The sequence below is a fragment of the Pinus tabuliformis genome, chromosome 5_1 (genome assembly GCF_031772625.1).
Source record: "Pinus tabuliformis cultivar Carrire ecotype Pingquan chromosome 5_1, CPIR1, whole genome shotgun sequence".
Classification (NCBI taxonomy): Eukaryota; Viridiplantae; Streptophyta; class Pinopsida; order Pinales; family Pinaceae; genus Pinus; species Pinus tabuliformis.
The window spans coordinates 670,245,531-670,263,044 of NC_142305.1; positions in this window are offsets into that span (position 1 = coordinate 670,245,531).

Consider the following 17,514-nt stretch of genomic DNA (forward strand, 5'->3'; position numbering starts at 1 on the left):
CCTCAAGGAACTTGCACCAGAAAATTTCATACCGGTCATCTGAGCTATCAGCGTACAAAATCCCCTCACGTACTTTTCCGATCGGTTTATTCCTGCGGGTAGCTTTCTCTGCAACAAATTGATCTACTTTATGGTTCCACCAGTCTCTGATCTCTCTTTTAAACACCCTAGACACCATATTGTGAACCAGTCCTCCTAACTTCAGGTCGCAGCAATGGAACCATTTTTTGGCTCGAAAGAGTCATCAGGGAAGAGACCTTGGGTTCAGGCACAGGAGGCCAACAATGGTCCATTGTAGTCTAGGATAGCGATGGCATTTTCACCTCACCCTGAAGGGCAAGGAGTCTCACCTGAAGCGCATTGTGACCAAAAGGGAGAAGGGTTCAGCATGGGATCAAGAGAATGTTAATTGGGCACAAATGATAATACACATATGCATCTATAATACATGAAACAAAGATAACATTACCCATAACTCATATGCATGGATCCATCATAAACAACATAGAACTAGTAGCATCCTAGTATCAATCTATGAATCACCATCTACATGCAACAGGTAGACTATTTAAAAATTTAATAGGCCCATAAAACACGATGCGCAATATGCTAGAAGTCTCGACAACCATCAAATCTGGTTATATTAAATCAACAGGACATAATACATCATAACTCAAAATCTCGGCATAAACAATACACAGAATACCTGGCTTAGTAGCTCGGGCCAGATCAGCTCCACAACCCAATTCCTTGACTCCCAGCTCTTTCTACTTTAGCTTCTGCACCTGCATACCTCCTTGGAAACCAACTCCTCCTCCTACATCTAGTGGGTTCAACAGCATCCTTCTTCCTTCTTGTTCTTCCCCTTTTATATCCTTCCCGACTGCCTGGACTGCCAGTTCTCGCTCGACTGCTTGCTCCCTTGGCTGCTTTTGTGCCTTCCCATCTCCTTGGTTGCCTTTGCCTTCCGCTGCCACCTTTCCATCACTCCTCTGCAACTGCCCATTCCACCATCCAACCGTTGCTTCCATTTATCCTTCCCCACCCTTCGGTCAGTCAAAACTGGTCAAAATCATTCAAAATTAACAAAGGCTCCAACAGGCGCCTTGAAGATTATGCAAAAAATAACCACTGGTCTCACTAGAGGAGAACATGAGCAGCATGATGTATACAAAGGATGTACCTTGGGGTAGTATGAAAAACCAACGTTCCATGATTGGAAAAGAAAATCACATGCAGTCTTGGAAAGGATCCACTCTATTCTCTATGGACCTCTCTCAACAGCCTCTACTGCGAGACACAAATATTTTTTTCATTTTTATTGATGACTTCTCAAGGAAGTGTTGGATCTTCTTCTTGCAGAAGAAAGATGAGACATTCTCCAAGTTCATAGAATTCAAGGCATTGGTTGAGAAAGAAACTGATAAGAAGGTGACATCTCTTAGGAGGGATAATGGAGCTGAGTATGTTTTGAATGAATTCAAAAAAAATTGTGTGAAATAAGGAATTCAAAGAGAGCTGACAAAACCCCACAACCTACAGTAGAATGGGGTAGTTAAGAGGAATAACTGAAGCATTGTGGGAGCATTGAGATCTATGTTACACGACCAAGGCCTACCTCGACTGCTTGCACTGCCAGTTCTCGCTCAACTGCTTGCTCCCTTGGCTGCTTTTGTGCCTTCCCATCTCCTTGGTTGCCTTTGCCTTCCGCTGCCACCTTTCCATCACTCCTCTGCAACTGCCCATTCCACCATCCAACCGTTGCTTCCATTTATCCTTCCCCACCCTTCGGTCAGTCAAAACTGGTCAAAATCATTCAAAATTAACAAAGGCTCCAACAGGCGCCTTGAAGATTATGCAAAAAATAACCACTGGTCTCACTAGAGGAGAACATGAGCAGCATGATGTATACAAAGGATGTACCTTGGGGTAGTATGAAAAACCAACGTTCCATGATTGGAAAAGAAAATCACATGCAGTCTTGGAAAGGATCCACTCTATTCTCTATGGACCTCTCTCAACAGCCTCTACTGCGAGACACAAATATTTTTTTCATTTTTATTGATGACTTCTCAAGGAAGTGTTGGATCTTCTTCTTGCAGAAGAAAGATGAGACATTCTCCAAGTTCATAGAATTCAAGGCATTGGTTGAGAAAGAAACTGATAAGAAGGTGACATCTCTTAGGAGGGATAATGGAGCTGAGTATGTTTTGAATGAATTCAAAAAAAATTGTGTGAAATAAGGAATTCAAAGAGAGCTGACAAAACCCCACAACCTACAGTAGAATGGGGTAGTTAAGAGGAATAACTGAAGCATTGTGGGAGCATTGAGATCTATGTTACACGACCAAGGCCTACCTCTGCATTTCTGGGTTGAGGCGTGAAACACAACAATCTATCTATAGAACTAGAGTCCTGATCAGATTCTTGGTATGATTACACTAGAAGAGGCTTTGTCAGGGAGAAAGCCAAATGTGCCACACTTCATGATTTTTGGAGCCTTTGTTTACTTCCATGTCTCCAAAGAATCAAGGAAGAATCTTAAGCCGATAGTAGAGTTGGGGGTATTTATGGGTTACACAGAAACTCCTCACAACTACCGTGTGTGATTACCTTCCCTCATAATGAAAGTTGTGCAAAGGGATGTAAAGATTGATGAGGAGAAAGTAATGTGGTTCTCTCTTGAGAGGGAGATTCATATCCCACTAGAAGAGGATATTTTAGCTCCAAATGAGAAGCCTCAAGAATTTGTGGAGTAGCCACAAGTAGAGGAGCAGAGAGTGGAGACATCCACTCAAGTAGAAACATCTAGAGAAGCTAGAAAAAGAATCAGGAACGTTGATAGATTGGTGCAAGATGCAAGGGAGAATGTGGGAGCTCCTTCAAATTTTCACAGGAAATGGAGGTCACCTAAGAGGTACACTGGCTACATGGCTCTAATGACTGAGCTTGTAGAGACTGATCCATCCTCTTTCAAGGGATAATTTTCACAACCTATATGGTTTGATGAAATGGTGGAAGAATAAGAATCCATTGTAAAGAACAGTATTTGGGAAGTGGTCTCAAGACTGACAGTTAAATAAATTGTGTGTTCAAGATGGATCTTCAAGTTCAAGCATGTAGTAGATAAAAGCATAGAGAATTATAGGGCCATATTTGTGGCCAAAGGATTCTCTCAAGTTGAGTGAATTGACTATGAGGAAACCTTTTCTTCTATAGTATGGCAATTGTCCATTCGATCAATTATTTCACTGATTGCATAAATGGGGTGGAAGATCCACCAAATTGATGAAAAAAAACATTTCTCAATGGGGTTATTGAGAAGGAGGTGAAAATCAATAAATCAAAACGTTTTGAGACATTTAATTTGGAATCTCATGTGTGTAGAATCAAGCAAGCGTGGTATGGTCTCAGACAAGCACCCCATGCTTGGTGCACTAGGATCAACATCTATCTCACTAGTTTGGGCTTCACCAAAAGTGAAGTGGATGAAAGCATCTATCACATCTTGGTAGAAGGTAAATTGCTTATTATTGTCTTATATTTTATTGATTAACTGGTGATGAGAATCTGATAGGATCTTGTAAGGAGGATCTTGCAAGGGAATTTGAAATGAAGGACATGGGTCTCATGCACTACTTCCTTGGGTTGGAAGTATGTCGAGGCGATGGGGAACTATTTGTGTTCAAGGCAAGTATGCAAATGAGATACTACATAGATTTCACATGGAGAGCTGTAAACTCATAGAGACACCTCCAGCAACCAACTGGAGGAAGGAAACTACTACTTCAGGTGAAGAAGTGGATGTTACCATTTATTGACAACTAGTGGGTTCACTAATGTATCTTGAGAACACATGATAATCCAAATGGAAAATGGCATCCACCCATGGTGGTATTCATCCTCCCATGGTATTTATCCACTCATGGATTTTATCCATGGTATTGTAAGTGACATCCACCCAGGGTATTCATTCACCAATGGTATTTACCCACCCATGGAATTTACCTGTGGTATTGTAATAAGAAAAGGCTATAAGTAACAAGTCACATTTTGTAAAAGGACAGATTATCCACCACAATGTATCCTTTACAGTTATTATTTGTTTTAATAAAAGAATTCTTTGTTGTTTATTTATTGTGTGTTCTCCTATTTTTCTTCTGCCATTTCAATTTTTCAGATATTGGAGACCTCCTCCCCAACATCCATTTCAATTTTTTAGACCTCCCCTCAAGATCCCGGTCACATGACCAAATATGCGCTATGCAATCAACCTACTGAGCCAAGTTATGGTTAGGCCGACCAAACTATTTTGGAAGGAAGTTGAGAATGTTTTACAGTACCTCAAAGGCACTACCCTGTTTGGACTATGGTACAGATGAACAAATGGAGTGAAGTTTTGTGACTTTATAGATGCAGATTGGGCAGGTAGTTCATTAGACCAAAAGAGTACATAAGGTGGAATTCTTAGTGTTGGGTCTGCAACAATTTATTGGTACAGTAGAAAGCAAATGTATGTGGTGCTCAACTCAGGAGAAGCATAATACATAGCTACAAGTCAAGCAAAATGTGAGAAAATTTGGATGAGAAAGATACATGTGGGACTGTTTGGTCAGATGATGGATCCAACTGTGATATATTTTGATAATCATAGTTGCATAAATCTCTCTAAAAATATTTTATTTCACGATGAATCCAAGTATATAGATATCTGGTATCACCATTTACGAGAAATGTGAAGAGGCATATAATGTTGCTAGAACACATTCCAACAGAGGAACAAGATGTTGACATTTTGGCAAGGCTTTATCAAGAGGGAAGTTCGAGTTCCACATGTGCATGATAGGGGTGGTTGATAATCCCTTTCTTGCTGAGAGGAAGCGTTGAACAATGCAACAAGAAAGTCTCAATTTGATTTTTCCTTGGTCAAATTGAGAAAATTCAAATTTCCACATCAACAAACAACTTGGATGTAGATAACTTGTGTGACATGGATCTTGTCACTCAGTTAGCTCAGTAAATTCAAGTTAGAGGATTTGGAGTTTAGTTAAGCATGTGTGATTTCTAATTTGTATAAATCAAGGTCAATTATTTCAAGTTTTTTCAGTTAAACTAGTTCCAATTGTTTTTAGAACTAGTGGAAAGTCAATTGTGAAGTGGGACATCAATCTAACTCAGTGATCATCTAGTTAACTAATAAAAAATCCCAAAATAGCTATTTCATGCAGATAATTTGAGTTCCCCGACTCTGGTGGAGATTCCAAGGTAGTGTAACATCAGTTGTAGGCTAGTCTTGAGTATATAGGTGTTGCATGCAGTTAGATGATTAAACTTGGGAATTGCACAATCAATTGGAGGAAAATTCCTTAAAAATAGGGGGGCTAATTCTCTAGGAATTGCACAAGGAATTAGGGGCTCAAGTAGAAGTAGAAATTAAATAATTTTGGGTCATAGCTTCTTAGTGAGCAGTGAGATAGGTTATTCATTTATAGGTTGAGCTCAAATTGAGCTAGCAATTGTAATACATCTATATTCATCATATTAATGCAAGCAGGCAAAGGGGTTTTTAGAAAAAAAATTCCCCTCGAAAAATATTGTGTGCATGTGTGCTATTACTCATTGCATGTTTGTGATTGATGTTCTAAATTGTGAATTGAATTCCACATAGCATTAGAGTATGCTTGAATATTGTGATTTTGATTAAAATTTCATGAGCAGTTACAAATCTACACCATAATTTCTACAGTTACTAACACAAACAAAATTAACTAAAAAAAACTCTAAACCATCCTTTATAACATTTTTTAATATGTTTAATTATTAATTAAAATATTTTAAATTAAATGAAAACGGTTATAATTTTATTGATGATTTATAATTCAAAGCATTATTCTATATAATATTAATCAAAATTTGGCAAATATTTTTAAAAACTTGAGTTTAAGATGTTTAATATATTGAATTCGAGTACCACAAGGGGTTTTTCAAGGTGTTGAATCCATTTATGCATTCAAAAATGCATTTTAAACAACAAAAAATCACAATCTTGCTTGAGATTGTATCATTGGATTCCAATGAAGAAAAAAAAATCATCTATAAGTTAGACTACTCCTTAATTTTATATCGAACTATAATATTATTATAAAGAAAATTAATATAAATTCATTTTGACATTAAAAAAAATATTATATAAAACACCCTATATTCAATGGAAAATCTTACCAATTCAATGATGAAAACAATTTCTTTTATAGGAATGGTTGTCAGACAAGAAATCTCTTCTTCAGTCTCATATAGTTCCATTCTAAAATCCAAATCTAGTTTCCCGATAGTTCAAGAATTTCCTTCCCTCAATGTTCCTTTCGATCAAACAACTTTTAGATATGAGAAGTTTTTTTTAGAAGAAGGTTTGGTTTGTAGGTATAATGTATATTGGCTACGACTAATAGAACTACATAAATGGATCTCTGAGACATGAAAACCTTGTTTTATAGGCGATCTAAATATTTATCCCATTGATCATAATTTTTTCTTCTTTTTTTGACAATATTGAGGACAAAAGGCCATTTGTGAATCTGGATCATGATTTTGGGGTAATATCAGTATCTTCACATAGCCCTAGTCTCCCGAGTCCCACCATTGATCTGATCATTTCATTAATCTCCACAACTGTAGTTTGGTTAAGGCTTTTGAACCTATCGTTGCATCTTTGGAATATCCAATCATTGTCCTCTATTGGGAAAGCTCTTAGAAAGTTTTATTTCCATGGCCCAAATATAGGAAATTATTATAAAACTACTTATGCTTGAATTTGTGTGGAGATGGACTTTAGTAAGGGTTTTCCCACTAAGATCAATTTAACAGCCCTAAATTTTTTCTAGGTCCAAAAGATCGACAATGAAAATATTTCATTTTGGTGTAGAGTGTGCTACGAAATAGGGCATGTAATAAAAAATACCCCAATCATTAGAGCAACAAAGATCATAAAAATTATTGAAGGTCTATATGGTGAGAAGGAGTTCAGGGAGATCACTATACAATATACAAAGATAAATATTCTTAGGATAAGAAAAAACCAAAAGATAAACCAAAAATTGATGTTGCCAAAGAAAATGCATCAGAGGCCACAAAATTTTAGGAAAAATCACATGCCAGTGAGGATTTTCTGGACTGGGTGAATGTGGAAAAGCAGCAAACCCTTGCGGAAAATGGATCCCCTCTGGAAACCACAAGGAATAATGTTGGAAAGGAAACTTATTAGGCATATCAAGTGGAGAGGAAGACTTCAAGAACAACAACATGTGGTCATCGAAGAATAACCCATTGAAATATGTAGAGAGCACATGTTCGACCCAAGTTGGGAAGAAAGGAAAAATTATTTTTCCAAGAAAAACAAGAATTCAAACTAAATCAAGACAAAAATAGTGAATAATGGAATGCAAATATGCCTAGATATTGAGAATTTTTTGAAAAAAAAATAGTTGGAAAAAGACTAAAACTTTTGTGTCATGGGGAACTCACTCGAGGGTTTGGATTGAGTTTGGTCAATTTCAAACCTACGAGAAAAATTGAAATATGTAAAGATTATGGCCTTATAATCCATATTTGTTAATAATATATATATATATATATATATATATATATATATGAAAAGACTCACTATATCAAAATTAATATATGTTTTTTTAAAATTGAATCAAAATAAATCTAATGGTAATATTCATAATATATAATATCGCATAAATATAAAATTAAATTTAAAAATCTTATAATATTTAAAATATTTATATTAATAATTTTATAAATACTTACCATAAAGCATTATATATAAATTTAAGTTATTTAATAAATAAAATTTTTATTCCTAAAAAAATTAAGATGTTAAATTTATTTATATATTTAAAATTTAAATTTAAACAACAAAAAATTATAATTTTTCTAAAATTTAACAAAAAAATCAATTCATCTATCTATATATAATATTACATATAATATTCAAGAGTCAATATCTAACGTAACTCAACTCATCAGTTTGTGTCCTTTGTTTATTGAAAATCTTAATATAACTAATCCTTCTTTATTCTTTCTCAAATTTTAAAAAGCAAGATTTTATGTTTGTAAAAATAATATTCTCATATAATGTGATGCAACTCTCATTTGCTTTTGTACTTAATATCATAATGTAAGATAACCTTTCGCCAATGTTTTTAATATTATAATTTATTATATTTATATAAAATTAATTGTAAACTTGGAATCTGATATAAGTTTTTTTATTTAAATTTTTTTAATTATAAAATTACATTTTATTTCTTACGAATTTACTTTATGTTATTTTATATTTTATATATATAAGTCTTATTTATTTTAACTTCGCATTGCAATGTGAGACAACATTTTTCAATTTTTTAATATTATTATTATATATTTATATATAATTAATATCAAAATTAGAATTTGACCTGAATCTTTTCTATTCCCGATTTATTATAAAGTAATCTTCAGTAAACCGAACATTTATTCTCTCCAAATACACATATTTTATAAAACATTAATATATTAACCAATCAAAGTAATCCTTAAAAAACACTTCGACCCCAATCCATTTAAAACAAAAAAGTATTTGAACAAATCCTTTGACTCTTTCACATACAAATATTTACTCAACTTCACCAATAAAATGGAAAATAAAGAATAAATCATTTCATTGAATTGGACTAATTTAATTGTTCTATAAAACCAATAGCTTTAACGCCCATTACACAAATATCTGATTTGATTAGAGAAAGAATATAAATCGTTTGTTTGAATCAGAATAATTAATTTACTTTCGGAATGTGAAATATTTTTTAATTTGTTCAAAGGTTTAATATATAAAGACCATAACACAAACGTTTGATTTGATTAAAGAAAGGATATAAATTGTTTGTTTGAATCAGGATAATTAATTGGTTTTCGTTTTCGGTATATATATATATACAACTAAGAAAATCTATCATAATAATCTAGTCATATGATCTCATTAATAAAATGAAAAGTAAAGAATGAATTATTTAATTGAATAAGACTAATTTAATTATTTCATAAAACCATATAACTTTCAATACTATAATATAAATTTAACTATAATAAGTTTTGTTATTGTGGAAAAAAAAATAACTCAGTTATGATAGGCTTCTTCTATATATATATATATATAACTTTTGAACCTCCAGATGTGGGTGTAAAACAAGTGGCCATGGGCAGTACTCTTGCCATCAATGGCACACGTGATCTCCAACCTTGATATCCTCACCCAACGGTGCTCACACCTAGGCTCCCCTGTGACCTCATCAAACTACGTACCCGTGCAATTGCAAAGTGTGCCAAGGTGGTGCCCTTTCAGCCTCCAGGGATTTACTCTTTGCCCTAGCCTAGCACACCCATCGTACTCACTGCCTTGTCTTCCCACCACAGGTCTAGTTATAATTCCTAATATAAGGACGAGATGAATGTTCAATATATCTCTCCAGAAGTACAGTTGTGTTATGCTCCTGCACAATGCTTCCACAGTTTTCACTCATTGTTTTCATGCTCTAATAGTCCATGAAAGGGAACATCCTCATCGTGGGGGCAAAGGCAGAGGAAGCATGGTTTGGTTTGGGAGTTGACCAGTTTGATGCTAGTATCCCTTAGTGTATAGTAGCAGGTCTAGAAACCTCAAAGCTTTACAATGTGGAGGATCATGCATGGGCTTTGAACAACATGCTAGGAAGTCATCTTTGTGATCGTGAGGAGGGTTCCTTAATGCTCGAGGCTCATCTCCTCAACTCGGATTTCTACCTAGGTCATGCTAAGGGGGCGATGAAAGACATGGTTGGAGTCTTAGGCCTCCAGCTGCACTCTCCCACCACCTCTACTACCACATTCTCATCTCAAAGTTGTTGGGACAAGGTCCCCTAGGGTCAATTTTGTAAACAATTTTGTTATTATTGTGAAGTCTCTACATTTTGAGGATTTGAGTGCGTAGGTCGATAGGAGTAAAAGGGGCTTTAGGAAGGACAAAGCCCCTTAGTTTATTAGAAGTTAAGTTGTTTTGTGACCTGCCCATGGTTCACAGACCGTGGTATTATAATAGAAGAGGATATAAAAAGAGTCATAGAGAGTGATGAAACATATCTAAGAATGTATGGGTAATTGATCTAAGTAAGAGAAGTATGTATTTAGGCAAAAGGGAAGGCTCCTGCAACTATGTGTGCGAGGACCTTGGCAAGTCCGCAGCTAAGTGCCTGGGCCCCTACAACTATGTGCGCAGGGTAGAAAGAGTCTGTAATTGAATATCTGAGCATAATAAAGGTTGTTTTGGAGCATTATCTGTGTATCTGGGTGTTCATGTTTACTTATGAAATTACTGTATGTTTGTTATCTTTACTGCATTTATCATGAAAAGTACTTAATAAATGTGCGAAAAGAGTAGATCTGTTTGTTTACATGTTATTATGAATGTGTAGAACAATCGGCACAAAGTTAGAATCCGTTATATGTTAGTTACTAGAATCCATTAGAGTTAGGGTTTGCGAAGGTTAAAATAAAGTCCTAAAAGTAACAGAGACACATCACATAGTCCTTTGGATGCAGAAACCTAGTTCTAGCATCCCCCTATGCTGCCTTGGGTGAGACTACATTTTGTGCTACGTGGGTTGTTGCTGAAAGGGCCAGTAGTGTAGGGTTTTTTGGTTAGCACAACTAACTCTGAGCCTGGGTCCAAGCCCCCTTAAGCCAAGAAATGATTCCGTTGCTGGGATCGGGATCTATATGAGTAATATGTGATAAGCAATAAGTGGATACCGACTAAGAAGGAGATCAAAAACTGGATCGATCAGAAGTTGCACGAGTTTGCAGCCCAGGAAAACAGGAATACACACCTGTCAAAGGAATAGTGGTTGAATAGATACCTATATATAGAAGAACACAAAAATTTCTTCCACTCTTTTACGTGTGAGTTATATGAATGGTTGTCTAAATTCGTGGACAGCCAAGGTATGTGGAAGTTGGATAACCCTATTGTGTGGACTCCAGAGTTAGTAAGGCGCCTAGAAAGTTCAAAAAACAAGATCGTGAGGGTTGTCGATTATTGGATTGATAACATTTTGGGTGGATTCATTATTGAGTTCGCGATTAACACATCTGTCAGCTATAGTGAAGATGAACACCGATTTTTCAAAGGACCAAGAGGTAAGTATCTGAAGTCCCTGAAAACTTGGATTAAAATGTTATTGTGTGAGAAATAGGTTATTCCATTGAATTGATGTTTAATCGAGACTTGATGGGAGCTATGGGAAGTGGAAATCCATTAAGAAGAAATCTAGATTCAGGTGTTGAGTATTGTCCCTTTTTGGGAGCGTCTGATAGTGACGAAGAGAGTAGTAGTCTAAAGACACCTCAAGGTGCACTGCAAACGGTAAATCAGGGTATCGCGGGAATACGACATCCATCCACTCCACCTCCTCCATCACCTCCACCTCACACACCTACACCTACACCTCTACCTCCACCTCCACCTCCATTATTCAATATAGCAAATGCTATGAAGATGCCCATATTCAAGGGTCTGGGGACAGAAGACCTTAAACAATTCTGGTTCATAGCAGATGTTGTGTGGAAGTCACAACAGATAACATATGATGACCTGAAGAAAGCGCAGCTGATCACAACATTGCAAGAGAGAGCGATGAGCTGGTATATTAAGTATTGTTTGACTCATCTAGCTGCAACACTGAAAGATACAAAGGATGCGTTAAATAACAAATTTATAAAGCCTAAATGACAAAACCGGTCTATAACTGAGGTCAAAGAGATTAATAAGAATATAAATGAGTATGCATGGGATTTCGATCAAAGGCTGAAATGTCTACTCTAGCAGGCTAATATGAAGATCACGGATGAAAAACACAAGGATTGCTATATTGCTTCACTATTACCTCACTTGAGATTTCCCTTGTTGCAGCAGAAGATTGGAATGCAAGTTGAGGCACTCGAGATTTCTATGAAGTTGGAGCCCTCTCCTATTCAAGATATGAATCTAGGAGTGCAACAGATTCAGTCAAATTGGCTAGCCTACATATGGAGTTGCAGAGTCTCAAAAAGGGAAAAGAAGTCTAGCGTGAGACTTGCACAGAAGTATGGTGTTTAAAATGTAGAGGTCATGGTCACAAAAATTATCATTGTCCGATGTATCAGAATTATCTAGTTGGGGGAGGTCTTGTCCCCCTGAAGTGGTAGAGTAACCATAGGATGATCACTAGTGGGGTGCCATGGTGCGTTGTCTATCAGATCACAGGAAATCATACGACGGAAAACTGTCATTTTCTGCAGAAGTGCATGCAAACCCCCCAACAATTGTTTTGCATTTTTTATAAGTCAATAGGTCATGATTAGTGCAATTGCCGAAGTTATGAATTAATGATGGATAAGACACCAACATAAAGATTACTGTCGAAGGCAAGTCCTCTGCAGGATCAAGGTGTAACTACAACACACAGAGGATTCCAGGGACAAGGAAGAGGACAAGGCGTAGGAGCTGGAAGAGGTCATGGCTAGATCATTGTTACAATTGTGGAGAACCAGGTCACTTTGTGCGAGATAGTCAGAATCCAACGAACCCTATTATCAATATTGTCGACAGTTTGATCATGTCATAGAAGGTTGTCCTGTGCTCATCACGAAGATGAAAGAGAAGAAGATCTAGACCCAGAAGACTACGTAGAACATCCAGATGATGAGGTCAGAACCACGCGAAGATGGGTATAGTGTTAATATTGTTCCATGGAGTGGTATAGCTACTGGGGAGGATAAAGGGAAACAACCAGAGGAAAATGTATGGCTACACAAGGCTACAGATAAGGAGGCTGGATTTGCTGTGAATAAAGTGAAGGAAACTTTTATGGAGGAAAAAAGGAGCTTTGCGGACGTAGGAGATTTTACATCAAGGGCTCAGAATACACACACGGAGAAGCCTACAGAAATTAGTACTGCACAAGAAACAAACCCTTCATTGTTGACATCTTTCTTACAAACTTGTATGAAGCTCCTAAGGGATCACAAAGCAATAGAGGGACTGCAAGAGTTGACAGATAACTGCGGTGGCAAGGGTAAGCCACTGCCTGAACAATGCGCAGTGCATAAGGTGGAAAAAGGTAAGAAAAGAACTAGTCGCGAGATGAGATTGACTACCCAGATTGGTGAATTCGAAATGGATCAGGTGATCCTTGATTTGGGATCTGATGCCAATGTTTTGTTGAAACAAACCTAGGAAAGAATGGGCAAACCAACACGACAGTGGTCAGGATCTAGGTGTAAATTCTGAATCAACAAAATATTATTCCTATGGGGCGCCTACATGGGGTAACTATGGATATTGAAGGGGCGTTTACCATAGCTGATTTTGAAGTAATTGAAATAGTAGATGACAATAATCCATCCCCCATGCTGCTTGGAATTGATTGGGCATTTGATATGAATGTAATCATCAATCTGAAGAAGCGCAGCATGACATTCAAAAAGAAGGAACTAAGGGTTATTGTTCCGTTGGATCTGGCCGAGGGTGCGCGATATACTGACCCAGTCTGAGATTATTATGAGGAAGGTGAAATTAAGCAAATTTATAAGCTTACTACGCGGGATGGGGATTGGATCAACCCTACGGTGAATGGGCTAATTACTTGGGAGAAGGACAACTCCTGTAATTTAGATTTAGATGAGAAGCCTCAGCGCTGGTAGAATAGACTACATGAGGTATCATTACTGCGATGAAACAGGCTCACCAAGTCACTCTGATGTATATCCAATGAGGTAAGCAACTTACCACATTATGATGGTTTAGAAGATGTAAATTTATTTATGGATAAATTTGAAAGGGATGCATTGGAGGAACATTGGTTCTAAGCACTAGACATCACGCTAAGGGCTACCCCTGCCAGATGGTGGGGCACACATAAGAAAAACTTTGCAGACTGGAAGGAATATCGACGGATGATGAAGCTACGATTTGGGTATGCCAATACCCGGATTAAAGAGAAGTATATAGGAAAGGATGATTCACGTGAGCACCTGGCTCGATGGATGAATGCATGGGGAGAGGAACGACAACTAGAATGGGTTCATATATTCTGCCACACGTTGGATGCTATTCCGATGAGCTAGTATCTATAAATAGAGCTATGACACGGAACTGCAGAATGGGATGTTTTGGAGGAAAGTTATATGTTAACTTTAAGTTTTGAGGATGGGTTTGAGTGTATTGACGAAGCGTTACAAGAGATCAAAACTGTAATCTTGAGAATGCCCGAAGAGCTTGTCGGATGGGTACAACTAGACTGGAGAACATAGTTGCGCCATGCTCTGTAATGATATAATGTGACCACAAAAGAAGGTGAGGAAGACCCTAGGAACAGCAGTATTCCTAATTTAGAAGGACAGTGCAAAGTCATAGGGCCTAAGGCAAAAGTTCATGACATATCAAAGCCCTTGAAAATTAACCAAGTGAATATTGGGTCGGAAGTGTAGGCAAAGTTTGCCAATATAGGTGATTATTGGGATGAGGACACAATGGAAAAAGTCATGGAGGTATTGTTTGAATATCAAGACTTGTTTCCCACAAAGTTCTCTGATCTAAAGGGGATAGTAGGTGATCTATGATGAGCCTCATCATTGGGTAATTATATGGGCCTTAATTGGCCTTAATTCACCTCCTATCTTAGTCAAACCAACTATTCTCACAACTTATTGCATACTTTTGATTATATTTTGTTTATGAGATGAGTTAGAGTTGGATATTTTTCTTTGTGGTCTAATGTGCATGTAATGCAGGAATAAAGGATAAATGAAAGGAACTACGGAAAAGACCTTGGTCAAAACTCGAATAGGACAAGGGAGAGGAATTATAGGAGGTTAATCCTCCTCATTTACTACCCCTCCATTCAAATATTCCTCCATCATCTTGGAGTGAAAATAGCCAAATCATGAGGACTAGAAGACATTCGAGCAAGTGAAAAGGACAAAAACCAGTTTATCTTGAGTGGGGAGCCAAGCCTGCCTAATTTGGAAGGAAGTTGTTGGAGACTTCAGATGTATAAGTAGAGAGGCTTAGGACCTTAGTAGGATTTGGATTCTTATTGTAAAACTCTACTTTATTTTTGAGCTGCAAGACCTGTGACAATTTGTTATGTAATCCATGGTTTTTATAATAAAGATGAGTTCTATTTTGAGCCAACACTAAGTTAACTCAAAGGGTTGAAGCTCTTGGGTTAGGGCCCAACCCGAGCAGCCAAAGCTCCTTTTTATTGTACATGATGTTAGCATAAATTTCTGGTTTTGTTCATTTTATTAAGTAGCTGCATTTCCATTACAGTAGTATAGCATATATGATTCATCGTTTTTCTATTCATTTTCTTAAGTAGCTGCATTTCCATTACAGTAGTATAGCCTAGATGATTCATGGTTTTCTATTTATTTTCTTAAGTAGCTACATCCCGCTTACAGTAGTGTAGAGTAGATCGATTGTGCTTTAGTTTATTTCCATTTGTGCCTTCTTTCAGTTCACAGGTTAGCTAGGAGAAAAATATCACCATAAGGTTGTCTACAAGTGTCCCGGCCTCACGTCCTCCCACTGGGACCATGACTTGAGGAAGAGACCCTTCAGAAACCCCAAAAACACAGGTTTCTAGTTCTTGCATGAGCTTTGGAGTTTGTTGTTTGACGCAGTTACTTGTTTCATTTCACTATCATCGTTTTCCATCACTCTCGGTCCACCCTCACCCTCACTGGTTTTTCTGTCATTTTCATTGAAACCTCCTTCAGCACGTTCTTCATGCACAATCCCCTTACCGTCCAATCCACAACAAACCTGCCCTATCACCGTCTGATTCATTATTTTATCCAATTGCCACCTTGCGTGAAGTCTTCCACCTACTTTATGTGCTTTAAATCCCCACTGCCGATTTGCCTTGCCTGATCTGACGACTATCACATCACCTCAAAACTTTATGTGCTTTAAATCCACACCATCGATCTACCTCGCCTGATCCAACAACTATCGTGTCACCCAATTGCCAACTATCTTGATCGATCTCCACTGTTGATCAGCCCCACCTGATCTAATGACTATTGCACAATCTCACGTGGATTCTTGCACGACCATTATCTGCTTGAGAGCACACAATAAAAGTGGTTTTCTCATGCTACGTGTCACTCAGTTAGTCTAATTAGGTGAAATTCAGAAATATAGCTTACAACTTTGAGGGCACACGAGAAACTGCTTACCACCTTTGAAACCCACTCCATCATCTCCGCACGTCTTCTTCCCGTGATACGACCTCCACCGTTCATCTGTCGATTAATCCTGTTCATCCATCCATTCACTTAATCTCTGTAATAAGATCTCTGCCATTCATCTCCTGTTAACCCTATTCGTCCATCCATTCACTTAATTCCTCGCGATAAGATCTACACTGTTCATCTGCTTTATTACCCTTTTTGTCCATCCGTTCACTTAATTCCTTGCGATAAGATCTCCATCGTTCATATGCTTCATTACCCTTTTTTTCAATCCATTCACTTAATTTCTCACGATATGATCTCTACCATTTATCTGCTTCGTTACCCTGTTCATTCACCTATTCACTAAATCACCCGCGATAAGATCTCAGTCGTTCATCATATTCGTTAACCCTGTTCATCCATCTATTCGCTTAAGCCCCCACGATAATATCTCCACCATTCATCTTCTGGTTGTTGATCGATCCAATGGTCCCTATGCACTACTGCGTCCTTACGTCCTCCTTTCACCAATTTCGATCTCTGACTACTCTTCCGCTTGAAAGCAGATTTAGTGTAGTTCCTTTGCTTACACCTTAATATAGTTTAATGCTCTTTACCTCTGCAACATAGATAACAACATTAGGTTAGTGTTGATTTAGCAATTCTGTTTAGCATAGTTGTTTAGATGGTTAGTTAGGTTATGGTGTGGTTTAGCATTACATGCAGTTTTCTTCATTACTGCATTAGAGTAGCTCTCTCTTAGAATAGATTTGCTCTTCTTCCATCAAAGAATTAAGCTTCTTCTGACCCTATAGAATTCTGGCTTGGAACCCCTGGGGTCTCTTTCTAGATGATCAGTGACAACAGGCAGGACCTTCACTTTTAATTGTGCATATAGCACTGTCACCTCCAAGTTTGTATGAACCTCGGGTTGATAAGTAAAGCTGGTAGCCCTGGGAGTTGCAGCATTCTTGTTGCAATACCTAGGCTCATCAATCTAGGTGTCATGAAGATCAATCTAAAGCCAGATGCAAATCCAGTGAAGCAACACCCTTATCGGTTGAATCCTAAGTATAAGGAAAAAGTGTGCGAAGAATTAGATAAGATTCTTACAGCCGGGATTATTGAGCCTGTCAAGGAATCAGACTGGGTTAGCCCTATGGTGGTTCAGGAAAATAAGTCGAAGGGAAAAATTCATATCTTCATAGATTTGAGAAA